Source organism: Microcaecilia unicolor, chromosome 11 (assembly GCF_901765095.1).
Source record: "Microcaecilia unicolor chromosome 11, aMicUni1.1, whole genome shotgun sequence".
NCBI lineage: Eukaryota > Metazoa > Chordata > Amphibia > Gymnophiona > Siphonopidae > Microcaecilia > Microcaecilia unicolor.
Genome location: NC_044041.1, coordinates 47,241,877 through 47,258,609, shown reverse-complemented (window position 1 = coordinate 47,258,609; position 16,733 = coordinate 47,241,877). Strand labels below are relative to the sequence as shown.

Sequence of the window (16,733 nt, the reverse complement as noted above, 5' to 3'; positions counted from 1 at the left end):
TCATTACCTGCAGACACAGTGGGGCCCAAAGCTGTGCGATCCAGATCCAAGTTAGCTATGATTCACACACAACTCAGGTTCACTGCCATATCAGAGTCTGAGCCCATACTCTGCTCTTGGCCCTCTGCTCCTCCCCAGCCTCCTTGCTTACGCGTCACTGGGTGCCACCATTCAACTTCCCCACTAGGACACACACATGCAGCAACCATCACCGGCACCTCTACTGAATACCACCCGCAATTACAGCAGCGCCAGAGCTTTTCACAGTGCCATAAGTCCAGACCAAAACAACAAGGGCCTCTGACATAGCAGCATACTATCCACCCACATGGGCCTTTCAGAGGAAGCAAGGAGCACAAACAAAATAGGACAGAGTTGTTTTTTTCTGCGCACACACCACCCCAACACTTCACCCTGCCAGACTTAATAACCCTGGAGGGTAAGAAAGGGAGTAGGCAGAGAGGACTCTGCCGCCTGAGTATAGTGCCCCAAGGCAGGTGATGGACCACACTGATCCCTGAAATCCAAGACAAACTCAATCTGGAACTCATGACCTCCCGGTGTGCGTGCACAGGATAGCACACACCAACCATCTGCTGGAGACTGAGAAATAGTGGCTGGCTGTGGACAGCACAGGGTACTTATAGGATCGCTTTGAAACCTTTAGTTTAGTCTCCATCTGCAGGTAGGAATGCATAAACCTATACATCTGGACTAGACTGGAGGGATGCTAAGGAAGGTCTGAGAACATCCGCTCTCACAATTGTTGCCCCTACAGAATTCTTTTACTCCATTACAGCACTGTGATGCTCCAGAAAATAGAACTGAGGTAGAACAAAACACAATGAAGGTGTTTCAAGAGAAAGGACACCCCCAAAGCACTAATAAAGAATCTCAAACCAGAAAACTGTTGCTGTTAGGGGGTTCTATTATCAGAGGCACAGCAAAGTGAAATGCTTTCCAGGATCCTCAGTTACCAAAAGTACCAGACAAATACTGACTATACTCAGAGAAGAAACTAAGGAGTCTAACACTGATGTTATCATCTACCTGGGAACAAATGACCTAGCCAATAATACCCCACTTGCTGCACAGAGAGCTTTTCAGGAGCTTTGAGGGGGAGGGGTTGTTAAAGCCTTTGGTACAAACGGTAGCTTTCTATGAAGTATTTTTGGAAAGGGAGAGAAAAGTTTACAAAATACACAGAATTTCAATAGGTGGCACAAAGACTGGTGTCATCAAGAAGGTTTTAGGTACATAGGAGGCGATGGGACAATACTTGGAAAAACAAAAGACTATATTGTAACGATGGACTGCATCTCACTGTGACAGGAAAAAAATCCTTGCAGAGAAATTTAGACATTATATATCTAGGCGTTTTAAACTAGAAGGCAGGGGTGGCATATGGAGGCAGGTCTCTTCCAATCATCACCCCCAACTCAGTAATAAAGAAAACAATGAAAACAACAAACTTAGCAAATCACTTCTTACTAACACAGCAGGAAGCAAGACTAAAGAAAAAACTAAACAGAAGATGAGACTGCCATTGAAATGTAGCTGGAAAATGACGACGACAAATGCTTGCGGTATAAGCAACAAAGTTCATGCTCTGCAAGCTCTCTGGTGTTAGCTATCACAGAGACATAGTTCAATGATTCCCATGAACAGGTTGCAAGCATACCACGCCATAATCTATTTTGGAAGGATAGAGATGGTTGTAAAGGTGGAGGAATAGTTCAGTATGTGAGAAACGTATCACAGTGACTGAAATGCCAGGGGCCTGGGGAAAGGAAGAAGCAATATGGACCAGCTTGGAAAGAAATGATGGAACCTACAGTGGTGGAAATAAGTATTTGATCCCTTGCTGATTTTGTAAGTTTGCCCACTGACAAAGACATGAGCAGCCCATAATTGAAGGGTAGGTTATTGGTAACAGTGAGAGATAGCACATCACAAATTAAATCCGGAAAATCACATTGTGGAAAGTATATGAATTTATTTGCATTCTGCAGAGGGAAATAAGTATTTGATCCCCCACCAACCAGTAAGAGATCTGGCCCCTACAGACCAGGTAGATGCTCCAAATCAACTCGTTACCTGCATGACAGACAGCTGTCGGCAATGGTCACCTGTATGAAAGACACCTGTCCACAGACTCAGTGAATCAGTCAGACTCTAACCTCTACAAAATGGCCAAGAGCAAGGAGCTGTCTAAGGATGTCAGGGACAAGATCATACACCTGCACAAGGCTGGAATGGGCTACAAAACCATCAGTAAGACGCTGGGCGAGAAGGAGACAACTGTTGGTGCCATAGTAAGAAAATGGAAGAAGTACAAAATGACTGTCAATCGACAAAGATCTGGGGCTCCACGCAAAATCTCACCTCGTGGGGTATCCTTGATCATGAGGAAGGTTAGAAATCAGCCTACAACTACAAGGGGGGAACTTGTCAATGATCTCAAGGCAGCTGGGACCACTGTCACCACAAAAACCATTGGTAACACATTACGACATAACGGATTGCAATCCTTAAGTGCCCGCAAGGTCCCCCCCTGCTCCGGAAGGCACATGTGACGGCCCGTCTGAAGTTTGCCAGTGAACACCTGGATGATGCCGAGAGTGATTGGGAGAAGGTGCTGTGGTCAGATGAGACAAAAATTGAGCTCTTTGGCATGAACTCAACTCGCCGTGTTTGGAGGAAGAGAAATGCTGCCTATGACCCAAAGAACACCGTCCCCACTGTCAAGCATGGAGGTGGAAATGTTATGTTTTGGGGGTGTTTCTCTGCTAAGGGCACAGGACTACTTCACCGCATCAATGGGAGAATGGATGGGGCCATGTACCGTACAATTCTGAGTGACAACCTCCTTCCCTCCGCCAGGGCCTTAAAAATGGGTCGTGGCTGGGTCTTCCAGCACGACAATGACCCAAAACATACAGCCAAGGCAACAAAGGAGTGGCTCAGGAAGAAGCACATTAGGGTCATGGAGTGGCCTAGCCAGTCACCAGACCTTAATCCCATTGAAAACTTATGGAGGGAGCTGAAGCTGCGAGTTGCCAAGCGACAGCCCAGAACTCTTAATGATTTAGAGATGATCTGCAAAGAGGAGTGGACCAAAATTCCTCCTGACATGTGTGCAAACCTCATCATCAACTACAGAAGACGTCTGACCGCTGTGCTTGCCAACAAGGGTTTTGCCACCAAGTATTAGGTCTTGTTTGCCAGAGGGATTAAATACTTATTTCCCTCTGCAGAATGCAAATAAATTCATATACTTTCCACAATGTGATTTTCCGGATTTAATTTGTGATGTGCTATCTCTCACTGTTACCAATAACCTACCCTTCAATTATGGGCTGCTCATGTCTTTGTCAGTGGGCAAACTTACAAAATCAGCAAGGGATCAAATACTTATTTCCACCACTGTATGTTCACATAGGTGTTGTCTACAGACCTCCGACACAATTGGAAGAACTAGATAAAGATCTGGTTACAGATATCCAAAGCTAGGGAAGAAAAGAGAGGTGCGGTTACCTGGAGATTTCAAACTGCCAGATGCGGATTTCAAAATTCCATACACGGAATCGGAAAGAAGTAGAGAGACTGTGAACATCTTACAAAGAGCTCTGCTCACACCAATGGCGACAGAACCCACAAGGAAAGGAGCGACGCTGAATCTGATGTTCACAAATTGTGAAAGCGTGTCTAATGTCCAAGTGGGTGCCCATCTGGGCAGCAGTGATCATCAAACAGTTTGGTTTGCTATAACAGCTAAAGTGGAGGGCAGCCACTCAAAACTCAAAGTCCTGGATTTCAAGCATGCTGAGCTGACTTTCGTAAAACAAGGAAATATATGAAGAAAGAGATGACGGGCTGGGAGGACATATGAGACGTGGAAAGGCAGTGGTCCAGGCTGAAAAGATCTATAAATATGGCTACTAACCTTTATGAAAGGACAATAAATAAAAGCAAGAGAAAAATGAAACAGATATGGTTATCCAAGTAAGTAGCTTAGAAAATAAATACAGAAAAACGCAAGAAGGGGAACACACAGAGGAATACCAGAATAAACTGAAAGAAGCCAAGAGAAAAAGATAAGTCTGGCAAAAGCGCAAACAGAAGAACAAATGGCTAGAAATGTAAGGAGGGGCGATAAAGCGAATGCTACATACCTGTAGAAGGTATTCTCCGAGGACAGCAGGCTGACTGTTCTCACTGATGGGTGACGTCCACGGCAGCCCCCTCCAACCGGAATCTTCACTAGCAAAGGCCTTTGCTAGCCCTCGCGCGCCCATGCGCGGCCGTCTTCCCGCCCGAACCGGCTCGTGTTCGTCAGTCCCGTATGTAGCAAGAAAAAGACAAGGGAAGACACAACTCCAAAGGGGAGGCGGGCGGGTTTGTGAGAACAATCAGCCTGCTGTCCTCAGAGAATACCTTCTACAGGTATGTAGCATTCGCTTTCTCCGAGGACAAGTAGGCTGCTTGTTCTCACTGATGGGGTATCCCTAGCCCCCAGGCTCACTCAAAACAACAAACATGGTCAATTGGGCCTCGCAACGGTGAGGACATAACTGAGATTGACCTAACAACTTATCCAACTAACAGAGTGCAGCCTGGAACAGAACAAACATGGGCCTAGGGGGGTGGAGTTGGATTCTAAACCCCGAACAGTTTCTGAAGCACTGACTGCCCGAACCGACTGTCGCGTCTGGTACCCTGCTGCAGGCAGTAATGAGATGTGAATGTGTGGACAGATGACCACGTCGCTGCTTTGCAGATCTCTTCAATAGTGGCTGACTCCAAGTGGGCCACTGACGCTGCCATGGCTCTAACACTATGAGCCGTGACATGACTCTCAAGAGCCAGCCCAGCCTGGGCGTAAGTGAAGAAAATGCAATCTGCTAGCCAATTTGAAATGGTGTGTTTCCCCACAACCACTCCCCTCCTGTTGGGATCAAAAGAAACAAACATTTGGGCGGACTGTCTGTTGGGCTGTGTCCGCTCCAGATAGAAGGCCAATGCTCTCTTGCAGTCCAATGTGTGCAGCTGACGTTCAGCAGGGCAGGAATGAGGACGGGGAAAAAATGTTGGCAAGACAATTGACTGGTTCAGATGGAACTCCGACACTACCTTCGGCAAGAACTTAGGGTGAGTGCGGAGGACTACTCTATTATGATGAAATCTGGTGTAAGGGGCCTGGGCTACCAGGGCCTGAAGCTCACTGACTCTACGAGCTGAAGTAACTGCCACCAAGAAAATGACCTTCCAGGTCAAGTACTTCAGATAGCAGGAGTTCAGTGGCTCAAAAGGAGGTTTCATCAGCTGGGTGAGAACGACATTGAGATCCCATGACACTGTAGGAGGTTTGACTGGGGGCTTTGACAAAAGCAAACCTCTCATAAAGCGAGCAACTAAAGGCTGTCCCGAGATCGGCTTACCTTCCACACGGTAATGGTATGCACTGATTGCGCTAAGGTGAACCCTTACAGAGTTGGTCTTGAGACCAGACTCAGACAGGTGCAGAAGGTATTCAAGCAGGGTCTGTGTAGGACAGGAACGAGGATCTAAGGCCTTGCTGTCACACCAGACGGCAAACCTCCTCCATAAAAAGAAGTAACTCCTCTGAGTGGAATCTTTTCTGGAAGCAAGACCCGGGAGACACCCTCCGACAGACACAAAAAGGCAAAGTCTACGCTCTCAACATCCAGGCCGTGATAGCCAGAGACTGGAGGCTGGGATGCAGAAGTGCCCCTTCGTTCTGTGTGATGAGGGTCGGAAAACACTCCAATCTCCACGGTTCTTTGGAGGACAAATCCAGAAGGAGAGGGAACCAGATCTGACGTGGCCAAAAAGGAGCAATCAGAATCATGGTGCCTCGGTCTTGCTTGAGTTTCAACAAAGTCTTCCCCACCAGAGGTATGGGAGGATAAGCATACAGCAGGCCTTCCCCCCAATCCAGGAGGAAGGCATCCGATGCCAGTCGGCCGTGGGCCTGAAGTCTGGAACAGAACCGAGGGACCTTGTGGTTGGCTCGAGATGCAAAGAGATCTACCAAGGGGGTGCCCCACACTTGGAAGATCCGGCACACTACTCTGGAATTGAGCAACCACTCGTGAGGTTGCATAATCCTGCTCAACCTGTCGGCCAGACTGTTGTTTACGCCTGCCATATATGTGGCTTGGAGCAACATGCCGTAACGGCGAGCCCACAGCCACATGCTGACGGCTTCCTGACACAGGGGGCGAGATCCGGTGCCCCCCTGCTTGTTGTTGTAATACATGGCAACCTGGTTGTCTGTCTGAATTTGGATAATTTGGTGGGACAGCCGATCTCTGAAACCCTTCAGAGCGTTCCAGACCGCTCGTAACTCCAGGAGATTGATCTGTAGACCTTGTTCCTGGAGGGACCAGCTTCCCTGGGTATGAAGCCCATCGACATGAGCTCCCCACCCCAGGAGAGACGCATCCATAGTCAGCACTTTTTGCGGCTGAGGAATTTGTAAAGGGCGTCCCAGAGTCAAATTGGACTAAATTGTCCACCAGTGCAGGGATTTGAGAAAACTCGTGGACAGGTGGATTACGTCCTCTAGATCCCCAGCAGCCTGAAACCACTGGGAGGCTAAGGTCCATTGAGCAGATCGCATGCAAAGATGAGCCATGGAAGTCACATGAACTGTGGAGGCCATGTGGCCGAGCAATCTCAACATCTGCCGAGCTGTGATCTGCTGGGACGCTCGCACCCGGGAGACGAGGGACAACAGATTGTTGGCTCTTGTCTCCGGAAGATAGGCACGAGCCGTCCGAGAATCCAGCAGAGCTCCTATGAATTCGAGTCTCTGTACTGGGAGAAGATGGGACTTTGGGTAATTTATCACAAACTCCAGTAGCTCCAGGAGTCAAATAGTCATCTGCATGGACTGTAGAGCTCCTGCCTCGGATGTGTTCTTCACCAGCCAATCATCGAGATAAGGGAACACGTGCACTCCAAGCCTGCGAAGCGCTGCTGCTACCACAGCTAGGCACTTCGTGAACACTCTGGGTGCAGAGGCGAGCCCAAAGGGTAGCACACAGTACTGGAAGTGACATGATCCCAGACGAAATCGAAGATACTGTCTGTGAGCTGGCAGTATCGGGATGTGAGTATAAGCATCCTTTAAGTCCAGAGAGCATAGCCAATCGTTTTCCTGAATCATGGGAAGAAGGGTGCCCAGGGAAAGCATCCTGAACTTTTCCTTGACCAGATATTTGTTCAGGGCCCTTAGGTCTAGGATGGGACGCATCCCCCCCTGTTTTCTTTTCCACAAGTACCTGGAATAGAATCCCAGCCCTTCTTGCCCCGGTGGCACGGGCTCGACCGCATTGGCGCTGAGAAGGGCGGAGAGTTCCTCTGCAAGTACCTGCTTGTGCTGGAAGCTGAAGGACTGAGCTCCCGGTGGATAATTTGGAGGCATGGCGGCCAGACTGAGGGCGTATCCTTGCCGGACTATTTGGAGAACCCACTGGTCGGAGATTATGAGAGGCCACCTTTGGTGAAAAACTTTCAACCTCCCCCCCGACCGGCAGATCGTCCGGCACGGACACTTTGACATCGGCTATGCTCTGCTGGAGCCAGTCAAAAGCTCGCCCCCTGCTTCTGCTGGGGAGCTGTGGGGCCTTGCTGAGGTGCACGCTGCTGATGGGAGCGAGCGTGCTGGGGCTTAGCCTGGGCCGCAGGCTGTTGAGAGGGAGGATTGTACCTACGCTTACCAGAAGAGTAGGGAACAGCCCTCCTTCCCCCATAAAAACGTCTACCTGATGAGGTAGATGCTGAAGGCTGCCGGCGGGAGAATTTGTCGAAAGCGTTATCCCGCTGGTGGAGCTGTTCTACCACCTGCTCGACCTTTTCTCCAAAAATGTTGTCCGCTCGGCAAGGGAACTCCGCAATCCGCTGCTGGATCCTATTCTCCAGGTCGGAGGCACGCAGCCATGAGAGTCTGCGCATCACCACACCTTGAGCAGCGGCCCTGGATGCAACATCAAAGGTATCATATACTCCTCTGGCCAGGAATTTTCTGCACGTCTTCAGCTGCCTGACCACCTCCTGAAACGGCTTGGCTTGCTCAGAAGGGAGCTTGTCCACCAAGCCCGCCAACTGTCACACATTGTTCCGCATGTGGATGCTAATGTAGAGCTGATAGGACTGAATCTTGGCCACGAGCATAGAAGAATGGTAGGCCTTCCTCCCAAATGAGTCTAAGGTTCTAGAGTCTTTGCCCGGGGGCACCGAAGCATGCTCCCTAGAATTCTTAGCCTTCTTTAGGGCCAGATCCACCACACCAGAGTCGTGAGGCAACTGTGTGCGCATCAGCTCTGGGTCCCCATGGATCCGATACTGGGATTCGATCTTCTTGGGAATGTGGGGATTAGTTAATGGCTTGGTCCAGGTCGCCAGCAATGTCTTTTTAAGGACATGATGCATGGGTACTGTGGACGCTTCCTTAGGTGGAGAAGGATAGTCCAAGAGCTCAAACATTTCAGCCCTGGGCTCATCCTCCACGACCACCGGGAAGGGGATGGCTGTAGACATCTCCCGGACAAAGGCCGCGAAAGACAGACTCTCAAGAGGAGAAAGCTGCCTTTCAGGGGAGGGAGTGGGATCAGAAGGAAGGCCATCAGACTCCTCGTCAGAGAAATATCCGATGTCCTCCTCCTCCTCCCACGAGGCCTCACCATCGGTATCAGACACAAGTTCACGAACCTGTGTCTGAAGCCGTGCCCGACTCGACTCCGTGGAAACACGGCCACGGTGGGAGCGTCGAGAGGTGGACTCCCTCGCCAGCACCGGCGAAGCTCCCTCCACCGAAGCTCCCTCTTTTTTTATTTTTTTTTTTTTAGCGAAAATCGTGAAGACACGCGAGGTCAACTTGAGGGGCACAAAACGGCGCAAAACACGACCATCCCGAGCGCGGACAAAAGACTGACGAGCCGGTTCAGGCGGGAAGATGGCCGCGCATGCGCGGTGCGCATGGGCGCGCGAGGGCTAGCAAAGGCCTTTGCTAGTGAAGATTCCGGTTGGAGGGGGCTGCCGTGGACGTCACCCATCAGTAAAAACAAGCAGCCTGCTTGTCCTCGGAGAAGAATTTTTTCAGGTATATTAGAGAAAGGAGGAAGACTAAAAATGGAATTGTGAGACTGAAAGATATGAACCGCTATATGGAGAATGCTGAAGAAGCAAATGTGCTAAACAAATACTTCTGGTCTGTGTTCACGGAAAAAAAATTCTGGAGAAGGACCACGATTGATTGGCAAAGGTACATATGAGAATGGAGTGGATATAGCACCGTTCACGGAAAAAAGTGTTTATGAACAGCTTGAAAAAGTGAAGATGGACAAAGCCATAGGACCAGACGGGATCCATACCAGGATATTGAGGGAGCTCAAAGATTTGTTTAATAAATCCTTGGAGATGGTGAAAGTAGGTCTTACCTTCTAAGTTTCTTTCCTCTAGACACTCCAGACTGGTCAAGATGCTTGGGTTATGCACTCCTACCAGCAGAGGGAGACTGAGAAACACTGAACTTTGAACACTGTATATATAACCTGTGCAGAACCCCAACTAGCCAGTGTATCAATAACAAAGCAGAGAAGAAAAAAAACCAAACAACCTTACAGAACCCTGTATGTGGCAACTCAAAAGCAAGAATGTTTGTGTTTCCACAGGCTGGCCACAAGTGCAACCAAACCTGTACCAGACTCGTACCAGAATCAGCACCTGGCAACTGTAGCCTGAATAAATCTAACCAACAAAAATCAGCTGCAGCAAAAAAAAAAAAAAAAAAAAAGAACACCTCATGGCCTTACCTATATACAGGGCGGGTTCTTGATCGGTCTGGAAGGTCTAGAGGAAAGAAAATTAGCAGGGAAGACCTAATTTCACCTTCCTCAGCGACCCTTCAGACCGGTCAAGACGCTTGGGATGTACCAAAGCAGTAAACATCTATGGGCAGGACCCCCGAAGGCCAGAGGTCAAAACTGCTGCACCAAAACGTGCCTCTTCCTTCGCATGAACGTCAATTCTATAATGCTTCATAAAGGAATGTAAGGAAGACCAAACTGCCGCCCGACAAATATCCTGCGGAGGGATCATACTATTTTCCGCCCAAGAAGCTGCCACTCCCCTAAGTGGAGTGAGCTGTAAAAGCCAAAGGCACCTCACAGCCCATCCGTAAATAGGCAGATGCAATCGCCTCCTTCAACCACCAGGCTATAGTTGCCTTGGAAGCGGCTGCACCCACCCTTCTTAGCACCACCATGGAGAACAAACAACTGATCTGAGACCCGGAACTCCCGAGTTCTAATCAGGTAATACCCGCCGAACATCTAGTTTAGCCAAACAACGCTGCTCTGAATCCCCTGCCTTATCCCCCAGAACTGGCAAGGAAATCATCTGATTCACATGAAAATTGGAAACCACCTTAGGCAAAAAAGATGGCACTGGCCTTAAAGAAACCTTTTCTTTGGAAAAAGACAAGAAAGGAGGCCTACAAGACAAAGCATGAAGCTCCAAAACCCTCCGTGCCGACGTAGTGGCCACCAAAAACATTGCTTTCAGGGAAAGATCCTTGCAAGTAGCAAAGTCTAAAGGTTCAAACGGAGGCCGGACCAAAGCGTCCAAAACAAGATTCAAGTCCCATGGAGGAGCCAACTGACGCCGAGGACGAATCAATTTGACCCCCCTCAGAAAACGGACCACATCAGGTGCAGAAGCCAAGAACTTCCCCTGAATCCTTCCCCGGAAACAGGACAAGGCCACAACCTGCACCTTAAAGGTAGACAGGGCCAAACCCCTGTCCAAACCATCCTGCAAAAAAATCCAACACTTCCGCGATCGAAGTATGAAAAGGGAAATATGCCCGATCCTGACACCAGTGCTCGAAAAGCCTCCAGACCCGAACATACGCCAGAGAAGTGGACTGCTTGCAGGACTTCAACATCGTAGCGATGACCCTAGAAGAAAAACCTTTCTTCCTCAACCTGTTCCTTTCAAGAGCCAAGCCATACGTGAGAAATACTCCCAACTTATTCTTTTTTTTTTCTTTTAAAGACCTCACCAAACTAGTAAGACTGCACAGGTTGAACTTCTACCTCTGCTGGAGACTGAGAAAATACTGGCTAGTTGGGGTTCTGCACAGGTTATATATACAGTGTTCAAAGTTATTATTATTAGCATTTGTATAGCGCTACCAGACGCATGCAGCGCTGAACACGTGATACAGAGAGACAGTCCCTGCTCAACAGAGCTTACAATCTAAAAATAGACAGAGGACAAGACAATTAAGGGCGAGGGAAGTACTGGGTGAGAAGGAACAAGGAGAGGGCAATTGAGTAGTGGCTAGGAGCCAAAAACAGTGGTGAAAAGGTGGGTTTTCAGCATAGATTTGAAAACAGGTAGAGATGGAGCTAGACGTACAGGCTCAGGAAGTCTATTCCAGGCATAAGGTGCCGCGAGTTAAAAGGAACGAAGTCTGGAGTTAGCAGTGGAGGAGAAGGGGGACGACAAGAGAGATTTGTCCAGTGAGCAGAATTCACGGGGAGGAATGTAGGGAGAGATGAGAGTGGAGAGGTAATGGGGGGCTGCAGAACGGATGCATTTAAAGGTCAGTAAGAGAAGTTTGAACTGTATGCGGAAGCAGACAGGGAGCCAGTGAAGTGACTTGAGGAGTGGGCTAGTGTGGGTATAACGATTTTGGCAGAAAATTGTGCTGCAGAATTTTGGACAGACTGGAGAGGAGAGAGATGGCTGCGTGGAAGACCAGTGAGAAGCAAATTGCAATAATCCAAGCGAGAGGTGACAAAGGTTTGGATAAGGGTTCTGGTAGCGTATTCAGAAAGGAAGGGGCGAATTTTGCTAATGTTGTACATAAACGACAGGTTTTGGCGATCTGTTGGATATGCACAGAGAAGAAGAGAGAGGAATCAAAGATGACTCCAAGGTTACAAGCCAAGGAGACAGGGAGGATGTGAGAGCCATTAACAGAGATAGAGAATGGGGGAAGAGGAGAGGTGGGTTTAGGGGGAAAAATGAGAAGTTCAGTTTTGGTCATGTTTAGTTTCAGATGGCGTTGAGACATCCAAGCAGCAATGTCGGACAAGCAGGATGAAATTTTGTCCTGGATTACGGTTGAGATTTCAGGGGTGGAGATGTAGATCTGAGAGTCATCTGCATAAAGATGGCATTGAAAGCCATGGGATGAAATCAGGGTACCAAGAGAAAAGGAGGGGTCCAAGGACAGAACACTGGGGGACACCAACTGAAAGCGGGATGGAAGTTGAAGAGGAACCGCCAGAGTGAACACTGAAAGTGCGAAGTGAGAGGTAGGAGGAGAACCAGGAAAGAGCAGGGCCCTGGAATCCAATCGAGGATAGCGTATCTAGGAGAATGGTGTGGTCAACAGTGTCGAAAGCAGCAGACAGGTCAAGAAGGATAAGGATAGAATAGAGACCTCTGGATTTAGCCAGCAGCAGGTCATTAGAGACTTTGGTAAGTGCAGTTTCAGTAGAGTGAAGAGGGCGAAAACCAGATTGGAGTGGGTCAAGAATAGGTTGAGAAGAAAGGAAGTCAAGACAATGGTGGTGAACAGCGCGTTCAAGTAATTTGGAGAGGAAAGGAAGAAGGGAGATGGGGCCATAGTTGGAGGGACAGGTAGGGTCAAGTGAGGGTTTTTTAAGGAGTGGCGTGACAACAGCATGTTTGAAGGCCGTAGGAACAGTTGCAGTGGAGAGTGAGAGATTAAGGATGTGATAGATGACAGGGATGATAGTAGGAGAGATAGTGTTAAGTGGGGATGGGATCAGATGAACAGGTAGTACATTTAGAGGAGGAAAGAAGAAGGGCAGTTTCCTCAGTAGAAACTTCAGAGGAGGAGGAAAAAGAAGGAGAGGAAGGAGAGTAGGGGGTGTGGACTAAGGGAGAGAGAGGCGGGGAGGGTTTGGATGAAAATTCAAGGTTAATCTTACGGATTTTATCATGGAAGTGCTCAGCTAGGGTCTGAGGAGAAAGAGAAGGGGGAATTGGGGACGGAGGCACTTTGAGAAGAGAGTTCAGTGTGGCGAAGAGAAGTCGAGGGTTAGAGCCAAGGGAATTTGTCAATTGGGTGAAGTAATCCTGTTTGGCCCGTGAAAGGGCAGACTGGAAGGAGTTAAGCATGAATTTGAAATGAATGAAGTCGGCAAGGGTGCGGGATTTAAGCCAAGAATGTTCAGCAGAGCGGGCACAGGAACGAAAGTAGCAGATTTTAGAGGTCAGCCAAGGCTGGGGTTTGGTACACCTAGTAGGACGGGGCATGGGAGGGGCAAGAGTGTCCAGAGCAGAGGAGAGACTAGTATCATAGGAAGAAATGGCTTCATTGACAGAGTGGTGGAAGAGAAAAGGTTAGAGACAAAAGAGGACAGAATAAGGGGGCCAATAGCTTGAAGATTCCTAGATGTGGGGGTTCAGATTGGGTGGGACTGGGGAAGAGGGTGCTTAAGTGTGAAGGTTAATAGGTGATGGTCAGAAAGGGGAAGAGCTGAGGAACAGAAGCTGGAGGGGAAGCAGTTAGAGGAGAGGATAAGGACGAGACAGTGATCAGTTTGGTGGGTAGATGCAGAGGAGCACAGCTGAAGATTGAATGAGGACATTAAGGCTAGGAATTGGGATGCATAAGAGTCAGAGGAATCATCAGCGTGGATGTTAAAGTGATCTAGGATGATGGAGGGGGATGTAGGTTCAAGAAAGAAGGAAAGCCAGGCGTTAAAGTCAGTGAGAAAGGATGAAAGACACATCAGGGGGTCGATAAATGACTGCCAGTCGGAGAGGCAGAGGAGTGAAAAGGCGGATGGAGTGGACTTCAAAGGACAAAAAGCAGTAAGATTGGGGTGGAAGAAGAGGTTGGAATTTGCAGGAGGGAGAGAGTAGCAATCCAACGCCACCACCGGCAGGCCGAGGGGTATGAGAAAAAAAGATAACCACCATGGCAAAGGGCTGCAACAGAAGTAGTCATCAAGGGAGAGCCAAGTTTCAGTTAAGGCAAGTAGATGGAGGGAACGAGAAATGAAGAGGTTGTGAATGTAGGGAAGTTTATTGCAGATGGAGTGGGCATTCCATAGGGCGCAAGAGAAAGGTAAGGAGTAAGGGGGAAGAAGAGGAATAGAGATGAGATTAGAGAAGTCACGATGTGGCCTGCATAAGTAGGAAGAAGGCAGAAGAGGAGGACCAGGATTGGGATTGATGTCACCAGCTGAGAGTTAAGAGAAGGAGTAAAAGAGAGCGGAGGAGAGTAAGAGGTGTGGCCACAAAGGCGTTGAAAGCGAGAGGTACACAGGTAGAATGGGGAAGGCACAATGGAGGGAAGAAAGAGATGAAGATTAAAAGCTGAGAAGGAGGACGGGGGTAAAAGAGAAGGTGAGGTGATGAAATCAATGGATGGGCAGTGAGTTCCTGTAATGGACAGTGGTGGGGGGTGAGGGAAAAGATTGGGAAGGGATAGGGCTAGGAAGAGAATGTGTATAGGGGCCATAATAAAGTCTGAGGTACTTTCAGGTGCTAGGTGGGAACAGTATTTGAACTTTCAGGTGATAAGTAGAAACAGCAATTGAAACATCAGGACAATAGCTGATGGAAGGAAGGATGGAGTCAAGGCTGAAGACAAGCAGGACTGGAACTAGCTGGAGTAGAAGGACCGAGGGCTGGAAGGATGGAGTCAAGGCTGAAGACAAGCAGGACTGGAACTAGCTGGAGTAGAAGGACCAAGGGCTGGAAGGATGGAGTCAAGGCTGAAGACAAGCAGGACTGGAACAGGCTGGCACAGTAGGACCAAAGGCTGGAACAGAAGGATCAAAGGCTGGAGCAGATGAGGCTGAAGACAAGCAGGATGGGAACAGGCTGGCACAGTAGGACCGAAGGCTGGAACAGATGAGGCTGAAGACGAGCAGGATTGGAACAGGCTGGAGCAGATGAGGCTGAAGACGAGCAGGACTGGAACAGGCTGGAACAGATGAGGCTGAAGATGAGCAGGACTGGAACAAGCTGAGACTTGTACCTCAATACAATGTAGCATGAGCATAAACAAACATGCTGTACTCCAACTCTAGGAATTTTCCCTTGTTTTTCTCAATTGCTTAGCGAGTCACATTCAGATGAATACAGTGCTAAATAAGACCAAATTAGTAAAAATCAGATGTTTCTCAGTCTCCCTCTGCTGGTAGCATAACCCAAGCGTCTTGACCGGTCTAGAGGGTCGCTGAGGAAGGGGGAGGTTTCTTGGGATTGTAGAAGAGCAGATGTGGTCCCTCTTCACAAAAATGGTGACAGTGAAGCTGGAAACTATAGGCTGGTAAGCCTCACTTTGTTTATTGGAAGTAATGGAAGCGATGCTGAAAGAAAAGATAGTGAATTTCCTGGAATCAATGGATTACAAGATCCAAGACAACATGGTTTTATCATAAGTAAATCATGCCAAACGAATCTGACTGAATTCTTTGACTGGGTTACCAGAGAACTGGATCAAGGACGTGTGCTAGCTATAATCTACTTAATTTCAGCAAAGCCTTTAACACAGTTCCTCATATGGAGGCTCCTGAATAAACCTGTCAGGCTGAAGTTAGGATCCAAAGTGGTGAACTAGATTAGGAACTGGTTGACAGAGGGTGGTGGTTAATGAGATTCACCTGGAGGAAGGAAAGGTGAGTAGTGAGGGAGTGCCTCAAGGATTGATGCTGGGGCTGATTCTGATCAATATATTTGTGAGTCACATTGCCAAAGTTTTAGAAGGTCTGCCCTTTTGTGGTTGATAAGATTTGTAAGAGTAGACACAAAGGATCTGCAGAAGTTGGAACAGTCTAATGTTTGGCAATTAAAATTCAATGCTAAGAACTGCAAAGTGATGCACTTAAGGAGTAGAAATTCAAGGAAGACATAAATCCTAAGCGATGAGAGGCTGATATGCACAGACAGGGAAACGGATCTTGGAGTGATAGTATCTGTGGATCTGAAGGCAATGAAACAGTGTGTCAAGGCAGTGGCCGCTGCCAGAAGGATGCTAGGCTATATATAGAGAGATGTAACCAGCAGAAGAAAGGACGTGTTGATACACCTGTACAAGTTGTTAGTGAGGTCCCAACTGGTGTATTGTGTTCAGTTTTGGACGCTGTATCTTACTAAAGATGTAAGATGACTTGAAGTTGTCCAGAGGAAGGCGACTAGAATGATATGGGGCTTGTGCCAAAGGACATATGAGAAGAGCCTGGAAGACCTGAATATGTATACCCTAGAGGAGAGGAGGGGGAGTACAATACAGATTAAATGCTTGAAAGGTATTAATAAAGAAATAGATATTTTCCAGAGAAGGGAAAGTGGTTAAACTAGAGGACATGACTTGAGGTTGTGGGATGGTAGACTTAGGAGTAATGTCAGAAAATTATATTTCATGGAGAGGGTGGTGGATGCCTGGAATTGGGGGGGGGGGGGGGACCTGTGGCGGAATTCAGGCAGGCGTGGGATGAACACAGAGAACTCTAATTAGAAAATGAATGATATAAAAAACAAAACTTAAAGGGTTGCATACGTGTTTGCATGTCGAGTGGTGCTTAGATGCCAACTCTGGCTACATCAACTAAGGCTGGTGCTGGGATGGCATGTACGGTCTGAGTACCGCATATAGCAATCCAGTTTAGGATGGGCTGGAGAAAGCTTCCAGTGGTTTGGAACGTGAG

General features: G+C 48.2%; 1 protein-coding gene across 1 annotated transcript in view; it reads right to left on the bottom strand.

The window, feature by feature from the left end:
* Positions 1-16,733, bottom strand: part of PIWIL1 (piwi like RNA-mediated gene silencing 1) — a 368,470-nt gene that overhangs the window by 163,742 nt on the left and 187,995 nt on the right. The window lies entirely within an intron of this gene.